Source organism: Rattus norvegicus, chromosome 9, assembly GCF_021556685.1.
Source record: "Rattus norvegicus strain SHRSP/BbbUtx chromosome 9, alternate assembly SHRSP_T2T, whole genome shotgun sequence".
In the NCBI taxonomy this organism is placed as follows: Eukaryota; Metazoa; Chordata; class Mammalia; order Rodentia; family Muridae; genus Rattus; species Rattus norvegicus.
In genome coordinates, this window is record NC_141542.1 from 111,393,042 (window position 1) to 111,409,561 (window position 16,520).

Below are 16,520 nucleotides of genomic sequence, written 5' to 3' on the forward strand. Positions count from 1 at the left end.
CAGCTGGAGCCATGGGTCTGTCCATGTGTACTCTTTTGGTAGTGATTTAATCCCTGGGAGCTCTGGTTGGTTGGCATTGTTGTTCTTAAGGGGCTACAAGTCCCTTTAAACCTTTATCTGACTCCTCTAATGGGGACCCCATTCTCAGTTCAATGGTTTGCTGCTAGAATTTCCCTCTGTATTTGTCAGGATCTGGCAAAGTCTCTCAAGAGACAGCTATATCAGGTTCCTGTATATATGTACTTCTTGGCTTCATCAATATTGTCTAAGTTTGGTGATATATATATATGCGCTCAGTCCCCTATTCTGAGTGCACATTCCAGTGATCAAAATTTCCAACTTGTAAAATACAAACACATTTGAAAGGAAAGTGTGTCAAATGAAGATGCAGCTGAAGCAACCTTTTTAAAAGAAGATGCCTAGAACAGGTCATGGAAATGTGTCCCATGGTTCCTGTCAGGAATCAGCTTAGACTAGGACTAGAATATGGCAGATTTGACAAGGAGATCTTTGATTGCCATTTTATGAAGGTGTATAGAAGAATCCTATGTTGTAATGTAGATCTCAAGGTGTAGATCTCAGGACCAAGAAACACCATCCAAAGAATGTTACAGGCTGAAATAGTCCTGGTCCAAGGAAAGCAAAAGGCCTAAAGTATATGGATTGATCACATAACTGCTCTGTGGTATGGTTAAAGGTTTTCTTGTAGACATGAAAGAGAAAGAATAGTCAAACGTGTCAGGACAAGTCTGGAGCAGGGAAGATAGAAAATGGCCATCACACTGGACATAGTCAGGGATAGGAAAGAACAGACAATAGAAGGGGCTAGAAAATAGTGAAAACAAAGAGAGAAACAGGACCAGAGAACAGAGCAAGAGAGGAACATAGAGAAGGGGAAACAACATATCAAGAATAGCAGGGTTTTATAGAAAATGAAAAGCTGGGGGAGGACGTGTGGATGGCGAGGAGCCCGTAAGCTAGAGGGAGTTTAGGGCAGTAGAGGAGACAAGAAGTGGAGAAGTACAAGTAGAGAAGTGAATTGAGATGCTGGCATGGACTTTGAACTCTGTAGCAGGTATTTGTGATATTGAGGGAGCCTGGAGGTTAGCCTGAGATTTGATATGCTAATAGGCACCACATGTAGCTATATGTCCCTTTTGCCAGAGGTGATGGATAGGACTCCTTTGGTAGAGGAAACCAGCTTCACTTCCTGAGGAATGCTGAGCTTTTATCTAACAGCTAAAAATCCTCTTATAGTCCATGTTGGACTAACTTCTAGATATTCGGGAATATCAGCTTGCCTTTTGGGGTTTGGAAAAATTGGAGTTTCCTTTAGACCTGACATGAAGTACATGTGACCCAAGAAAGAAGCCACATATAATCTAGGATGAAGAACAAAAGGAGTAGAGCCACCCAAGCTATTGGGAGCCCAGATAATTATATCACAGAACACAGAGGTGCAGCATGGATCTATGGGGTTTGGTGTTTTATTCTCATTATTATCTGTTTTTATTTTCTTGCTCTTGCCCTATTTCCTTTTGGAGCTATGATATTTACTCCATGGCACTTGTTCAGACTGTACAGCAGGTCAGAGTTAAGAGATAAACAAAATCTCAGAAAGGGAAGTTTCAGTAAGTTCACAAGAAGACCACAAGACTGCTGTGATAAGATATGGAATATTGTATCTTCAAAGTGATGTGTTTGGGAGTCAAGTGGGCAAAAGTTCAGATTTTCAGAGTTTATATCGCTTGCAAACTGATAGTACCTATAAGCACCTAAAAGGCAAATCTCTGGACATATTTGTAAGGGATTGTCTCTGTTATGTTTATTGAGGTGAATAAATATATCATAAATATTGGAGGTACCATTTCATGGGCTGTAGTTTGAAACCACGCACATAAAATATCAACTGTTCATAGACATTCATCACTCCAAAATCTGCAATACAATGTGACCAGCAGTTTGCTAGCCTAAAGCTCTTCTTTCACATAGGCTGACATACTTTTCCAAACATGGTAGAATGTCATTCTGAAAATATAAAGCAAAAACCAATCCATCCTTTTTTCACATTGTTTTGTTCTGCTATTTTGTTCCAGTAAGAAGAAAACAATTAGTACACTGTACTGTCAAAATACATTCCCTCAAAATACTACATAGGTATTTCTTAATCCAATGAGGTAAGGTACAATTTTCTGAGTTAATAGTATAAGACATTTATAGTTATAATTTCTATTATAAAGTTGAAATGTTCAGTGACCTGCAAAATCTTACTTCATAAAATAAGGATGAAAGTAATTTTATTACATAAAGTGCAGGATTTAATTTTGACAAAAATAGTTATAATTTCTTTTAAGTATTAGATTTCACCATTGATGATAATTAAAAAATGAAAATCAAAGCAATACATGTCATTAGTAGAGAAAAAGAGCTAAAATCATGAAAATTAATTTTCTTACATTAACCTAACTGTTTCTTAGTATGGTGCGACATTGCTTATTTACCTTAACAGTAATATGAGTGGCAAAGACTTTCATGATTGTGGGCTGTTTTCATGAACAAAAGTAATTTGTTAGAGGTCTAAATCAATGTTTATAAATATAAATGTTTTCATGAACATATTTCTTTTGAAAACTTCAAGCTATTATGCTATACAAGATAGTTCAGGGTTTCCTCAACCTTATATTCTTGCTGAGGACATTTTAGGTTTAACTAGAATTTGATCTTCATAATAGAGAATTTCATGGAAAACTACCCAACTCTATTTTAGATACCAAGGTCAAGATGTTAACATATCTTAGCTTCTGCCAAACTGCCTACTTGTGAAGACCTCCACACAGTTGCTCATATTAGTGTCTTGTGTAGAACCTCTTCCAGTTACCAGTTATCCTACTTTTTATCACATCGGTTGCTTAGGCAAAGTACCCAGTATAGCTGTAGAGGAAGTCGCCGGGGGGGGGGGGGGGTTGAACCTTCATAAATCTCATACTTGGAATAGTTGGCAAGACTCAAAGGACATGAGGACCTGGTGTGGCTCCAGCCAGCTAGATAAAGAATTTCAGTTGACTCTGAACTGTGTCTGAGTGATCACCTCTGGTGGGTTCCCTATAATCCTATGTTACTTTTGAGGAGTATATGGGAGAAAAGTCATGAAAGATTGAAAACCAAAACATTCCCCAGGTTCCAAAAGTAACAAGACAATAAGTTCCTAGGTGCAAGTAGATGGGGGATAGTGTGGAAAAACATGAGAGTTCAACAGTAAAATATACATAGTAAACTAATTGAAACCCTAGATGACTGGAATTTTCAAATAAAGGCAGAATTTTAACACGGGGACTGGGCAGCAGCATAGTATAGATATTAGTTAGCGTCCTTCTCTTGAGCTTTAACTGAAAGTGAAAGAAGGTCCCCATGCAAGATCCATGCTGAGGAATGACCCCAGGATCTTATGGGTGGAACTTACTACTGTGAATTTAGCTGAATTAACACGTTCCGTGGGATCTTCTAAATAGTTATGCTTCTACTCATAGATAAATGCTACTCCTAGTCTTAATGGAAATACCATGCTACTCAGGATGATTAGCATAATTGGTCAAGTGTCCAGCCCTAAATAGGATAATGCTATGAGAACAACCTATAAGAGGAAAGCAGAAAGAGCCAAAAGATAAAAGGGGAAAGTATGGGAATCTGTCTTCTGTATATGATGTAAACAGGATGTTTATAATGTTGCAAGAGTGGCTTACTGCAATGGCCTTCACAAGAATGCTCCTGTGAGCAATCAATTACAGACTAGGGAGGGGCACATGTATACCTATTACTTCCTGATGAGCTGTAAATAGCTCTATGGTATTGATTGATTCTGGAAGAAGAACATTGATTTTGGTTGGACCCTGGATGATCTCTGCATGTACTAAAGGATAGCTCAAATCCATGATCATGTGGGTAGCCCTGGTGACATTTCCTGGATCACAGGGGAAAACAAGGAGACATAGAGGTAGGAGGAGTTATGAAGGTGCATGAACAGGAATAGTTTTGAGAGAGAAGAAGATAAGAGTGTCAGTAATTAAGGTGTACCATGTCTATGTCTAAAAATGTCAATGAGAAATTTAAAGCATCCTCCAGTATTTGAAAATACTGAAACTAGTGTTAAGCTTTGCCCAGATATATAAGATCAAGCAATCATGACATGTACCCACTGAATAAACAAACAAATATTTCCTTTGTTAAGATGTATCTTTCCATGTGTTCATCATAATTATGTCACTGCAAGTTACACATGGAATATTGTTAAAATTTCTTAGAAGAAGCAGCTCAGGAAATAAAACATTATTTGCTAAACGATGTTTTACCTGGTGATACATGTCTAATAAAGATGCTTGGAGATTACAGATATGTGACTCCATTAAAATTCAGATCACAAGTACCTTCATCATTCATAATCAGGTATTATAAAACTATACAGAATGAAAATAAAATAATGTTCATAAGAAAAATACAAAAGTAGTAGAAGGGAAAAAAAGATCAGAGTTGAATTAATGGCATATCAGTGAAAGAAAAATAATAGGAGACAAATCATGAGGGGGAAAGCATGTGGTTTAAGGTATGTTTTCTCTGTAGAATTTTATTAGCAATGACTGACAGTTGCCCAAAAGTGAAACGCTTCTTTAAAGCAAATGAAACAATTAATAAAATAAAGACTGCTTAAAATGGAATATAATCTGCCAGATGTTCAACTGACAGGAAATTAGGACAAAGAATATATAGAGTCCATTATAGTAAATAAAAAAGAATAAAAATTTTTAATTATTAATCAAGCAAGTAGACAGAATGGACAATTTCAAATGATGAACACTTTTCCAGTATTTTCACTAAAAATATTCAATATCTATAGCTATATGAAAAAAAGGAAAAACTAAATTGAGATTCCATGTCACCCTATCTTCAAAATTTCTATCTTCAAGTGTCTATCTTCAAGAAAATTAATGACAATGTTGATGAGTGTGTGGACAGAAATTAATTCTTCTATATTGGTTAGTGGGAATAGTCATTAGTTCAGCAACTATTAAATACTCACTATAAATATTTCCCAATAACTTAAATCTAGAAGGTGTCATGTGATCTGTTTCTAGTACTTCTGGGGATATATACCTCCAATCTCGGTCAACATATTGAAGAGATCATTACAAACACATATAAGCAATGGGAAAGTTGTGGTTTCTGGTTAAGTATCCAAGAACAGATGATCTGATAAATCTCTTGTGCAAAGATGTGAATGTTCTGCAAATCTTTGGGGTAGGTGAGAAGATCCCTCTGTTTCTTGTTGCCAAGTCATTATGAAAAATAATTTAAAAAATCTGTCATGACAAAAACTATTCTGACTTTTGTTTTAATTAGATCTTGACACATTTCCTTTTATTTCTATGTAGCTCAAGACACTGGACCGTCTTGGGTCTTGATGAACTGCAATAGAAAGCATCTCTCCTTATTAAAATCCTAGGTTATGATCAGACTTAAAATAAATTTACTTTTCTATTCTAGAATGCTCACATTTATTTTCATTTATATTTTATTAATAACAGACATAAGATTCAATTTTATTTATACTTTAGAAAATTCATCTATGACCACTTCTTTCTGTTACCCTACAGTTTCTCCATTACAACAATTAAGTAGACAGTAAGTGAGTTTGGAAAGAAATCCAGCTGAAATTATGGATCATGTATTTTAAATAATTGAAGATTGCTTAGGTCATAAATTGTCATGTTTAATAATTTCCTAGCAGTATACCTGTGTCTGAAATAAAATAAACATGTAAAGACATCATAAACTCACAAACATCACTGGTTGTTCTTCCTTGCTTTTTTATTTATTTATTCTCTTTTGGTGCTCCTGTTATCCAGTGTTTGGAAAAGAAATGTACAGATTTTGGTCTAGTCACTTGATCAACTTCTAGTGCCTTGTGTGAACTGTGTGTCTTTTTGTGTCAAGAGAATATACACTTAGGAGAGTATTGTTTATACAGAAATACTTTGTTTATATGTTATTGCAAGTTTCAAACGTAGTCTGATATTATTTTGGGATGATACTTTAGGGATATTTGAAAGAGTGAGAGCAACATGAATTAGGAGTGATTATTTTCCAGCCTATGGTAAAACTTGACTTTGTAGTTTTCCATGGAAGCATGTTCCCTGATTTTCAAAGCCATGAAATCATCACCCCGGAATATGTGACTTACTTTACAAATGACAAATACACAAATACTGTACATTCGAGTAAGTTTTGTCATGGCCTGAAATAATCTGCATTTCTTTACATGGTGCAAACAACTGTGTAAGGGATATGCCTAGTCACCCTGGGAACAGTATACACCGAGCTTAAATTACAAATATTTATAGACTATGCTGGCTGCTCTTCTGTCAAGTTGCCAGACAAACCAGCACTTTCTGGAAGGAGGAAAGATCAGTTGAGAAAATGCTTCTATCAGTTCCAGGTATAAGGCATTTTCATAGTTAGTGATTGTTAGAAATGTCTATCTATTGTGGTTGGTTCCATCCCTGGCTGGTAATCCTGAGTTGTATCAAGGGAAGCAACCCAATAAGCAGCATCCTTTCATGACCTCTGCATCAGCTCCTGCTTCCAATATCCTGTCCTTGTTTGAGTTCCTGTCCTGACTTCCTTCAATGATGAACAGTGCTATGGAAGTGTAAGCTGAATAAACCCCTGCCCCCAGCCTCCTTTTTTTTAATCACAGCAATAGAAACCCTAACTACAACATAGGCATTGTGCCAAATACTTCATGCTCCCAAATTGCCCTGGCGAGATTTCACGTATTTTCTAGAACTTACTTATCACTGACATGAATAGAAACATAAGAAGAATGGACACTACCTTCATGGCTTGCTACTGCTGTTAGCACATAAGAAGAAGAAATAGCTCCACAGAAAAATGGAATATTTCCACAGCGACAAATACATATGTAAGATGCCTATTTAAGCTGCTGAGAACTGGAGTAATTTATTCCGCAGGATATTCTTAGAACTAAGAACCAAGTCATAGTTCTTACTTCCTTGTCTGTCCTTTTATCAGTTTATGTGTTTAGCTGCCAAAAGAGAATGCACTGGACTAAATACAGTCATTAAGATATAAAGGCGGCAGAGTAATTGTCTATCTTCTATCACCCGTTTATAACTAACACGTTACTTTGAATACTCACTAATACAGATACGTACATGTGCACATAGCTTTGAAGTTTAAATATTTACAAAATGAAATATTTTTCAGAAGATAATGTAGTGTTTGTCTAAACTTCTCGCACATCTATTTTTATGCATTAAAAAGTGACATTCAGAAAAATATATAAGTGACAAATATAACCAGTTTTCCTACTTAATAATCAACACTTGAATTTTATGCACACTGTTTTCTTGGGTATAATTTGTCACCAGTATTTTCTTAAATAAAGCACAACATTAAAAATTCATAGAGTTTACAGAGGTTGAGGGACCACATACATATATATTTTTCTTGACAGAGAATTTATAATCCCTGCATGATCACCAATAAGGCAGATGAAATCTTTCAATGATGCTATTATGTGAAAATTGGATCTCCACTTAAAGAGATCTTATGAATTATTAATGGAGATTTTGGTATATATCAATTAGACATAATAAAATTATAGAAGTGGTTCTTTCAGTATGGCAATAAAATCTTAATAAAAATCTATCAAAATATTTTAATTCAGTATAATCATTTTGTTTGTATAATTCTCATTTTATACCATATACCAATTTCATTTTTATTATTATCTTTATTTAAACTATTTTCACATACTATATCTTCATCATATTCTTTTTTCTCTTAACCTCTCCACTGAACTGCTGTATGATCAGTTATTACACTTCTGAATGTACCCGAAGTAGATTCTAAGTTAGCGCACTACAGAAATGCCTATTTCTTGTCATTCTTTGTATACAGTATCATTTACCTATATAAAAAGTATGGGTCTAGTTCATGGATAAGCAGATAAAAGAATAAAGAAAATGTGGGGATTCAACCCATATACAGCCACTAAACCCAGACAATATTGCTGACGCCAAGAAGTGCAAGCTGACAGGTGCCTGATATAGCTGTCTTTTGAGAGGCTCTGCCAGAGCATGACAAATACAGAGGCAGATGCTCACAGTCAACCATTGAATTGAGAATGGGGTCCCCAATGGAGGAGTTAGAGTAAGGATTGAAGGAGCTTAAGGGGTTTGCATCCCCATAAGAAAAACAATACCAACCAGTATTTGTCACCAGAGCTCCCAGGGACTAAACCACCATCCAAAGAGTACACATGGACAGACTCATGGCTCCAGCTGCATATGTAGCAAAGGATGGCCTTGTTGGGCATCAGTAGGAGGAGAAGCCCTTGGGCCTGCCAAGGCTTGATGTCCCAGTGTAGGAGAATGTCAGGATGGGGAGTTAGGAAGGGGTGGGTGGTTGATTAGGGGAGCACTCTCATAGAAGCCAGTGGAGGAAAGATGGTATAAAGGAGTTATGGACAGAAACTAGGAAAGGGGAAAACATTTGAAATGTAAATAAGAAAAATCCCATAAAAAAGAAAATGTGGAACATATAAACAATGGAGTTATACTTAGCTGTGAAGGAAAATAAAATTAGGGCATTTTAGAAAAATTATTAAACAAAATTATATTAAGTGAAGTAATGTAAAGAAGAGAAGTATCAAATGTTCCTTTTAATGTTCAGGATATACTCAAGTACATTCAGATAGATGCAAGAGGGGGGAAATGGAAAATACTGGGAATCCTTTAGGAAGTGAAGGTTCGCTAAAGTGGATCACTGGGGAGTGGGTCTTGAGATGTTATAGCTTTACCCTATAGTTTCCTCCTGAAAGACTACATTTCCCAGCTTCCCTTGCAGTCCCATAACTCCTAAGGAATATATTAAAGTGACTACTCTTTCTTTAGGTTAGGGAGCTTTCTCCTATGTTTTTGTTCAGAAAATTGTGTACACTTGGCAGTTCTTTGATCGACTTGTCAATATCTATTATACCTTCTATGCCTAAGATTCTCTCTCCCATCTCTTGTATTCCATTGGTGGTTCTTGTGCCTGTAGTTTCTGCTCTACGATTTTTAAGGTTTTTCATCTCCAGTGTTGCCTCCATTTGTGATTTTTTTTTTATTATTGCTACTTCCATTTTTAGGTCTTGGACTGTTTTGTTCATTTCTCTCACCTGTTTGAAGTATTCTCCTGTATTTCTCTGACGGAATTATTTATATCCCCTTTAAAGGCCTCTATCACGTTCATGAGATGGGATTTAAGATCGGAATCTGGCCCCAGCAGCTGCGCTAGTGTATCCAGAGCTTGTTGCAGTGGGAGAACTGGGTTCTGATGGTGCCACATGATATTGGTATCTGCTCATTATGTTTTTGACTTTCACTATCTGGTTGTCTCTGGTATTAACTGGCCTGGGTGTCAGGGATTGGAGCAGGCTTCCCCGAAGCAGGTAGATCTGTGTCTAGGGTTATAGTAGGCCCTCTTTGGAGACAGGCTGTCTCTGGTTAGAGCAGGTCTCCTGTGCCCCTGTTTAAAGCAGGATTTCTGGAAGACAAGCAGGAATTTGAGGTTGAGGGGGGGTGACGGCATGTCCATCTGTCCTGAGTGCAGGTGGAGGTGGAGATCAGGAAGGAGATGGGGCTCTGACCTGGTGGTGTCTGAGATGTCTGTCGGGCTCTGTGGGGTCCCAACTGGCATGGATATCAGGGCAGGGGGTCTCACCTGTGTCCCTTGTTGGATCTGTCCTCCTGGGAGACAGTCAGAGCTGTGGAGTGGTGGAGCTGTTCACATTATTCTCGTTCTGATAATCTCAATCATGTTATGGTTTAAGAGCCCGTATTACCTTCACAGTCTAACCTTGTTCAGAACCCCAAATTCTCTTCTGAGTCTGGTAGCAGTGTTTAGTGCCGAGAACCTTATTTAGCAAAATGACAACATACCAAATAAAATGTTGCACAGCAAAGAGAAAATATTTCCATTCCAAAATGACAGAACGTTCAAGGATGAGGCAAATGTTAGATGTAAACCCAGGAAAGCAAGCGTCACATCTTTAAGCTCCATTTCTCTGAGTCATGTAAAAACTGTGTCAGGGGCTTGGATAACTCCTTCTATGATACATGATGTGCATATCCCCACCTTCTTGTTGTGGATAAGCTTGGTCTCTGTAGGTGCCATGAAGACACTTTGCACATCCCCGGTAGCACCAATTACCTACAGTCTCTGTGCAAGGTAGTTCTCACCGTCATGGCTTTACGAATCACAAGACCAAGGACTTTGATGCAGGATTCTGATCATGCCTCAAGTATCCTAGCATCCAAGACTTTCCTTTGTTTTCAGCTTGAAAGCTTCCATGCATCGTAACAACTTCATCCTGTATGACTGTCAAATTATCATCATATGAACAAAGGTCATCGTTTGGCAGTAGTTGGATCAGGAAGAGCTCATGGTGAATAGGTGTGATAGCCTGTGCGCTGACCAAGTGGAAAGAATACCATTCCCCAATGAATTAGTCCATTACTTTAAAATCATCATTATCCCAAGTCTTGCAACAGTGACAAGAAAAATTACTCGGTAAATATGCGGAGTGGTTTCTAGCACAATTTCTAATATAGCCCTGATTTGTATTTTAAACCCCATATGTCTGGTTTTCCATATTTATACTTCTGTTGACATTATTCTAGTCTTTGAACCCCCTTCCCCTGTAATGGTCCAACAATGAACATAATGACATCACTATGAGCTTTGCTTGGCCTACTTCTTCAAAAACTCCCAAATTATTCTGCGAATCATCTCTGAAATCAAAAAGCACACGGTTGCTTTGGTTATAGCAATGCCACCATTACTCTGCTGCTAGGTTACTGTGATTTTATACTTCTTAATCCCTGTGACTGAGAGATGAACTTGAAAGCAGAAGAAGATCTACTATGTTCACAGTTTTTAGTGGGTCACCTCATCATGGGAGAGAGAAGTGAAGAACGGAGGGCAGGACAGTAAGCAGAGCAAAGCAGGAAAGATCAAAGAAAGACATTGCTCCTGACAACATGCTCTGGTCACTTATCAGTCTAAGCTATGCTTCATACATTTTATTACGTCCCAATAATTCTGTTATGACTCTAACCATGGATTGAAGCATTTAATAAGTGCCTCCATGTCCTAATTATCTCTGGAAGCACCGAATAACTGTGTAATTCACTAATCTTTCAGATGTTTCTTAATCTAAGCAAGTTCCAATCAGGGTTCGACTTTACTGCCATGTAGAACTCGAGGGGTAGAGAGCATTATACTCTCTGCCATCAAACATGATATGAAGATCAAACGGTCAAAAGAGGATAGCATTGTAATAAGAGGGTCATGGGCCAATGGCACAGAAGAGAGACTGTCCCAACACATACTGTTAGACTTCCATGGAAGATGCTAAGAAACTATAATAGAGAAGGGCATGTTCAGTTAATAATTTCAGAAAATTTGGTAATCACATATTGAAGATCTGGGTTTGCTTGAAAACTCTTCCCAGAGTTTGCGGAAGTAAAGGAAATAGTCTGCTGATGTGGGTGGCATGGATGCGAATGTCACAGCTCACACACTTAAAAGGATGAAATGTGCTGTGACCACCAATGCAAAAGCCAACAAATTATTTTTAAACATTTGTAAGTCTTTTGTATATGAGCCAGAAATTTGCCCACATTTTGAAATAATTATTATTTCCATGTGTCAGTGATGCAGTTCAAAATAAGAAAATATCCTTATATTACTGAATATAAGGATATAATCATTTTCAAACTTAAATGTTTAGATGGGGGCTTCTCATTTTGTGTTTCCTCTCTATGGGTATATCTGAATTTTACACAAATGACCTGGTAATTTAAAATAATAACACTTAAATTGTTTTTTAATATAACACACATGAAGAAGGGTAAAGGGTGGGTATAGTAGTATGTATTTTCAATCCTACCACTTGGGGGGCTCTTGACTATGAATTTGACACATGTCTGTTTACATGGGAAAACCCTGTCTCTAGGCAGAAACCCAAGGAACCCAGAAAGCAAAGAAGAAATATAAAAAACAAAGGCCTGTGGACCTACTAGGTAGAATATGTGCCCGTCCTGCAACACAGTGGGATCAATCTCCAGAACTACAAACATAGGAGTTAATTTAGGAAAGGAAATTTAATATTATAAAAGTATAAACACTTCGGGTAATTTTTATATTTAGAGAAATCATGCATGAAATATCATTTCATCAGCCCCCTTCCAGAATTTGGTGAGTTGGATCAATTGTGTGTGAATAAGGTCATCAAACCTGAAAAACCAAGTTTGAGTCTAGGATTCCTCTAGATGAAAGGAAGAAATAGCCTCCTGCAGGCTGTCCCTTGATCTCCACATATGTGCACTGGTACTTGCCAGCATGTATAAAAAATAAAACCCAGAATCATGTTTCTTTAGTAAAGATGCAAAATAGTTTATAATCAATATTTTATATGGCATATATAATACATGTAAATAAAAGTATATAAATATGTTACTGTGTTTCTCTCTCTCTGTCTCATGTGTGTGAGTGTCTGTGTGTGTGTGTGTGTGTGTGTGTGTGTGTGTGTGTGTGTGTGTGTGTGTGTGTTGCCTTCAGGGGATAATTGGTAGGGATTCTTTATTTTCTTCCAAATGTATTGAGATTAAACTCATGTTAATGAGAAGCTAAATATTCAGAAATGCTGTTTTTATCTATTTGGATGTAGTAAGAACTAGAAAACTGTTTAAAGTATAGACCTTTCGAACAGCATGTGCAATATCAAAACTTCATTGCTGAATTAATTCTTGCACAGTTTTTAATGAACCAAATTATATTGGTTATAACTAATTTAATGAACTATCTATGTAAAGGAAAGAAACTGTGATGCAGATTTCAAAATGTCTTTTTCCAGTTTTGCTTTGTCTACACTGCTTCTCTTACTTCTTTCTGTGGTTGTAATCTCTCAACTTCGTTATGCCTCAGTGTAATTTTAAGGTGATAATGGCAGAAGTATCTGTCACATAAAAAAATTCAGAGAGAAACATTTCAGTAATCTTACTCAACATGTACTGAAGCTGGTACTCTGTAATTACAATTACAGAGAACAAATACAGGAAACAATGAGGAATAACTGATAAAAATCTAAATTATACATAATCACTACCCTAATCCTATATTCATTACTTCTTAAGGCTACCTGCTAGATAAAATTATTTGTAACCTATGACTTAATATCTTTTATAAGTACCAATCTCAATAATATTAATATCATAACTGACACTGCATAAATGAAATGCTTACCTGGGTAACTAATTGTTTAGAATGAAAACTCATTTTATGTAGTTTACAATAATTTAATATATAATATTCAAAATTTGAAATTTCAACTTTAGATCCCATCTCTAATAATTATTACCAATATTAAAAATAATTTAAGTTAAAATTTTTATAGTAGTATGTAGGTTAATATTGAAAATGTAGTATTGCACAATGAGATTCTGAACAGCAATGAAGAAAAATGGAATTAACTACTTTGTGCATTTAAATGAAGAAAACTGGAAAAATTACAGAGGGCAAGGTTACCAAGATCCAGAAACACCAGTGCTTCATGTTCTCTCATGTATGTGGATCTGAGTTTCAAGTCTTTAAGATTTGTCAGCTTAACTTAGAGTACCTGTAGAAGACAACAGACTAGAAAGGGCTCATGCAGGAAGAGGTAGGGTTTACAGAAAGCTTAGTAGAATACCTTTGGTATGAAAGTAGAGGGGGATAGTAAAGGAGAAGGTTTAAGTAATTTATAAAAGAAGAGTTCATGTAGAGATATTCTACATCCTAAAGGCCATAAATTATTAAAGAGAATGTCAATGAATGTGTGGGCTCTTCCTTATACTCTTTTTGATTTTTGAAACAGTGTTGTACTATGTAGCTCTTGCTGTCCTGGAACTCACTGTGTAGACCAGGCTGGTCTGAAATTCAGAGATCCACCTGTGATCTACCTCCCTAGAGCTAGGAGTAAAGGTATGTTCCACCATGCATGACTCTCTATACATTCTAGATTAAAGGGGTTCTCCTTCCCCATAAACAGTGAAGGATATCCCCATTGGATTTAATTGGTCAGAACAGGTATGTGGTGAGACACACAGTTTGGTCATAGGACATGGAGACAGGAAGCTGTTACTGACAGAGGCGCTTCTTCCCTGCTAGGTGCTTTCAACAGTAACAGAGGGTGCTGTGCAGGCTGCTGGGGAAAAGTCCTAAAAAAGTGCTGTTTAGTCTTGCACAAATGCAATCCCTATAAACAAAATGGCTGGCCTTCCAACCTGTGTCTATTGGTGCAATGGAAGCATACACTTCCACTTTATGGGGCTAATCAAGTACTATCTGATTGTATTTAAGACCTTCCTGCACATATGTAAAATTAGACCTGATACTGCAAACCTGTTGTGATCTCATGGCTGGAGAATCATAGGCAGTACAGAAGAACCAGCTACTTCTGTTTCATTAAAGTGACATGGTATCTATTTATCCTCTATCCTTATTGCCACGGATTTGTACATCTTTTCAGTCTTCATTGGTGAAGCTTATTTTGCACAAGATGATAGTTAATATAGAATACACAATCAGTCAAAGTTCAAAGAATATGGTACTGTGAAATACTTATCCCTCTGCAAGACATCTACATAAAAACCTAGACCTCAAATGTCAAGGACAATCATGGAAAAAAGGATTGAAAAAATGTAAGTGCCAGAGGTGGGGAGGACTGTTTCAAAATGGTGCACTCCAGATACGACATGGCTGATACACTATGAAAGCACTCGTGATGTGTTTACCTAAGCAAGACCTACATACATGGAGCCCATCAGCATCTCATGGAGGGGAGACTGCCTCCTGAGTCCCTACCAATCATGAAGGACTGCTGACATTTAACTGTGGCTGAGGAAGATTATTTCATTTTCTTCATTAGCCAGAGTTATAGCAGATAAGCTTGTGCAACTAACCTTAATCGAAATTCTCTCTCTCTCCCTCTCTCTCTCTCTCTCTCTCTCTCTCTCTCTCTCTCTCTCTCACACACACACACACACACACACACACACACACACACACACACACACACACGAGAAGAGGGAGCTAAGAGAAAAGACAAGAGGGATAGAGGGAGACAGCGGACCAGGAGAGGGAATTCTGGGGAAGAAGAGGAAGGACAGCAGTTGAGAAAAAGTGAAAGACTAAAATCATTATACGCATGATGAATGCATGGAATTGTCAAATAATAAAATAAAAATAAAAATAAACTCAGTCATAAAAATAAGCAACCATATTAAATAGAACAAAAAGCACATAGGAATAAAAAGCACATAGGAAAAATGAGGTCCTATTTTCCAGTTCATACTTAAAAGTTGAGATGTTTTCTTGAAAAGTTTCTGAGACTTGGTTTGTGTTTGGATAATCTTCTAGTAAAATGATTTGTTCATAAAACACCAGTTTGTTTGTTTTCTTCGCCATGCAGTGTTTCTATCTCTGCGGCACTAATACGCTCAAGACTGGCTTCCTTCCTCCTTTTTATTTCAGCAAATCGTGCATAGCATGGGGAATCAATCTTCATTCTGAACACTTGCCCATCTCCTGTGTTTTTAATTTAACTTTTCCATTTCTGACTTCCTATCAGCACAATTATTGGATGAAACTTTATCAGTTTTTAAATCACTGCTTTATTCTGAAAGGCAGCTTTGACAATAAGAGATAAAAAAAAATACTACCTGAAAGTTCTTCTATAGCTTTTTAAACTTTTTATTACTTTTAACATTTTTTCCACACATACTTAAGAGCACTTTTTTTTGATGGTTATTGTAAACTTTCTCTCTAAGCTTTTTCTGAGTACATTGTAAAATGCCTCATCATATTATTTCTTACTTCAGAACCGTGGTTATGACTTTCTGCCTGTTTGTTCCTTCACAAATTCTGTCTTTTCTATTTCCTTCGATTAAATAGACAGTATTCAGATGACTTTTTTTGAGATTACATTTCTGTTTTACATTTTTTATTCGATTGAAACTGTACATGTCTTTTTTTATTCCAAGCTTATTTTTCTCAAAATTATATAACGTTAGATCCACGTTGCCACAGTTATGTAATTTCATTCTTGGTGTGATTCCATTGTTTTCTCATCCTTGTTTAATACATTTACTTTTTTCCACTTAGCTATCTTAGGATGGTTTAATTCTACTGGTTGATTATAGTGAGTTATGGTGTAATATAAGCATGGTCATAAAGTCACTTTTTTGTTTTATAACCTTCAATTATAAAAATGGAAATGATCCTGTGGGTCATCAGAACGTTTCCTCCTCTCTCCCTAACCCTCATTCTCATTCTCATTCTCTCTCTCTCTCTCTCTCTCTCTCTCTCTCTCTCTCTCTCTCTCTCAGTGTGTGTGTGTGTGTCTGTCTGTCTGTCTGTCT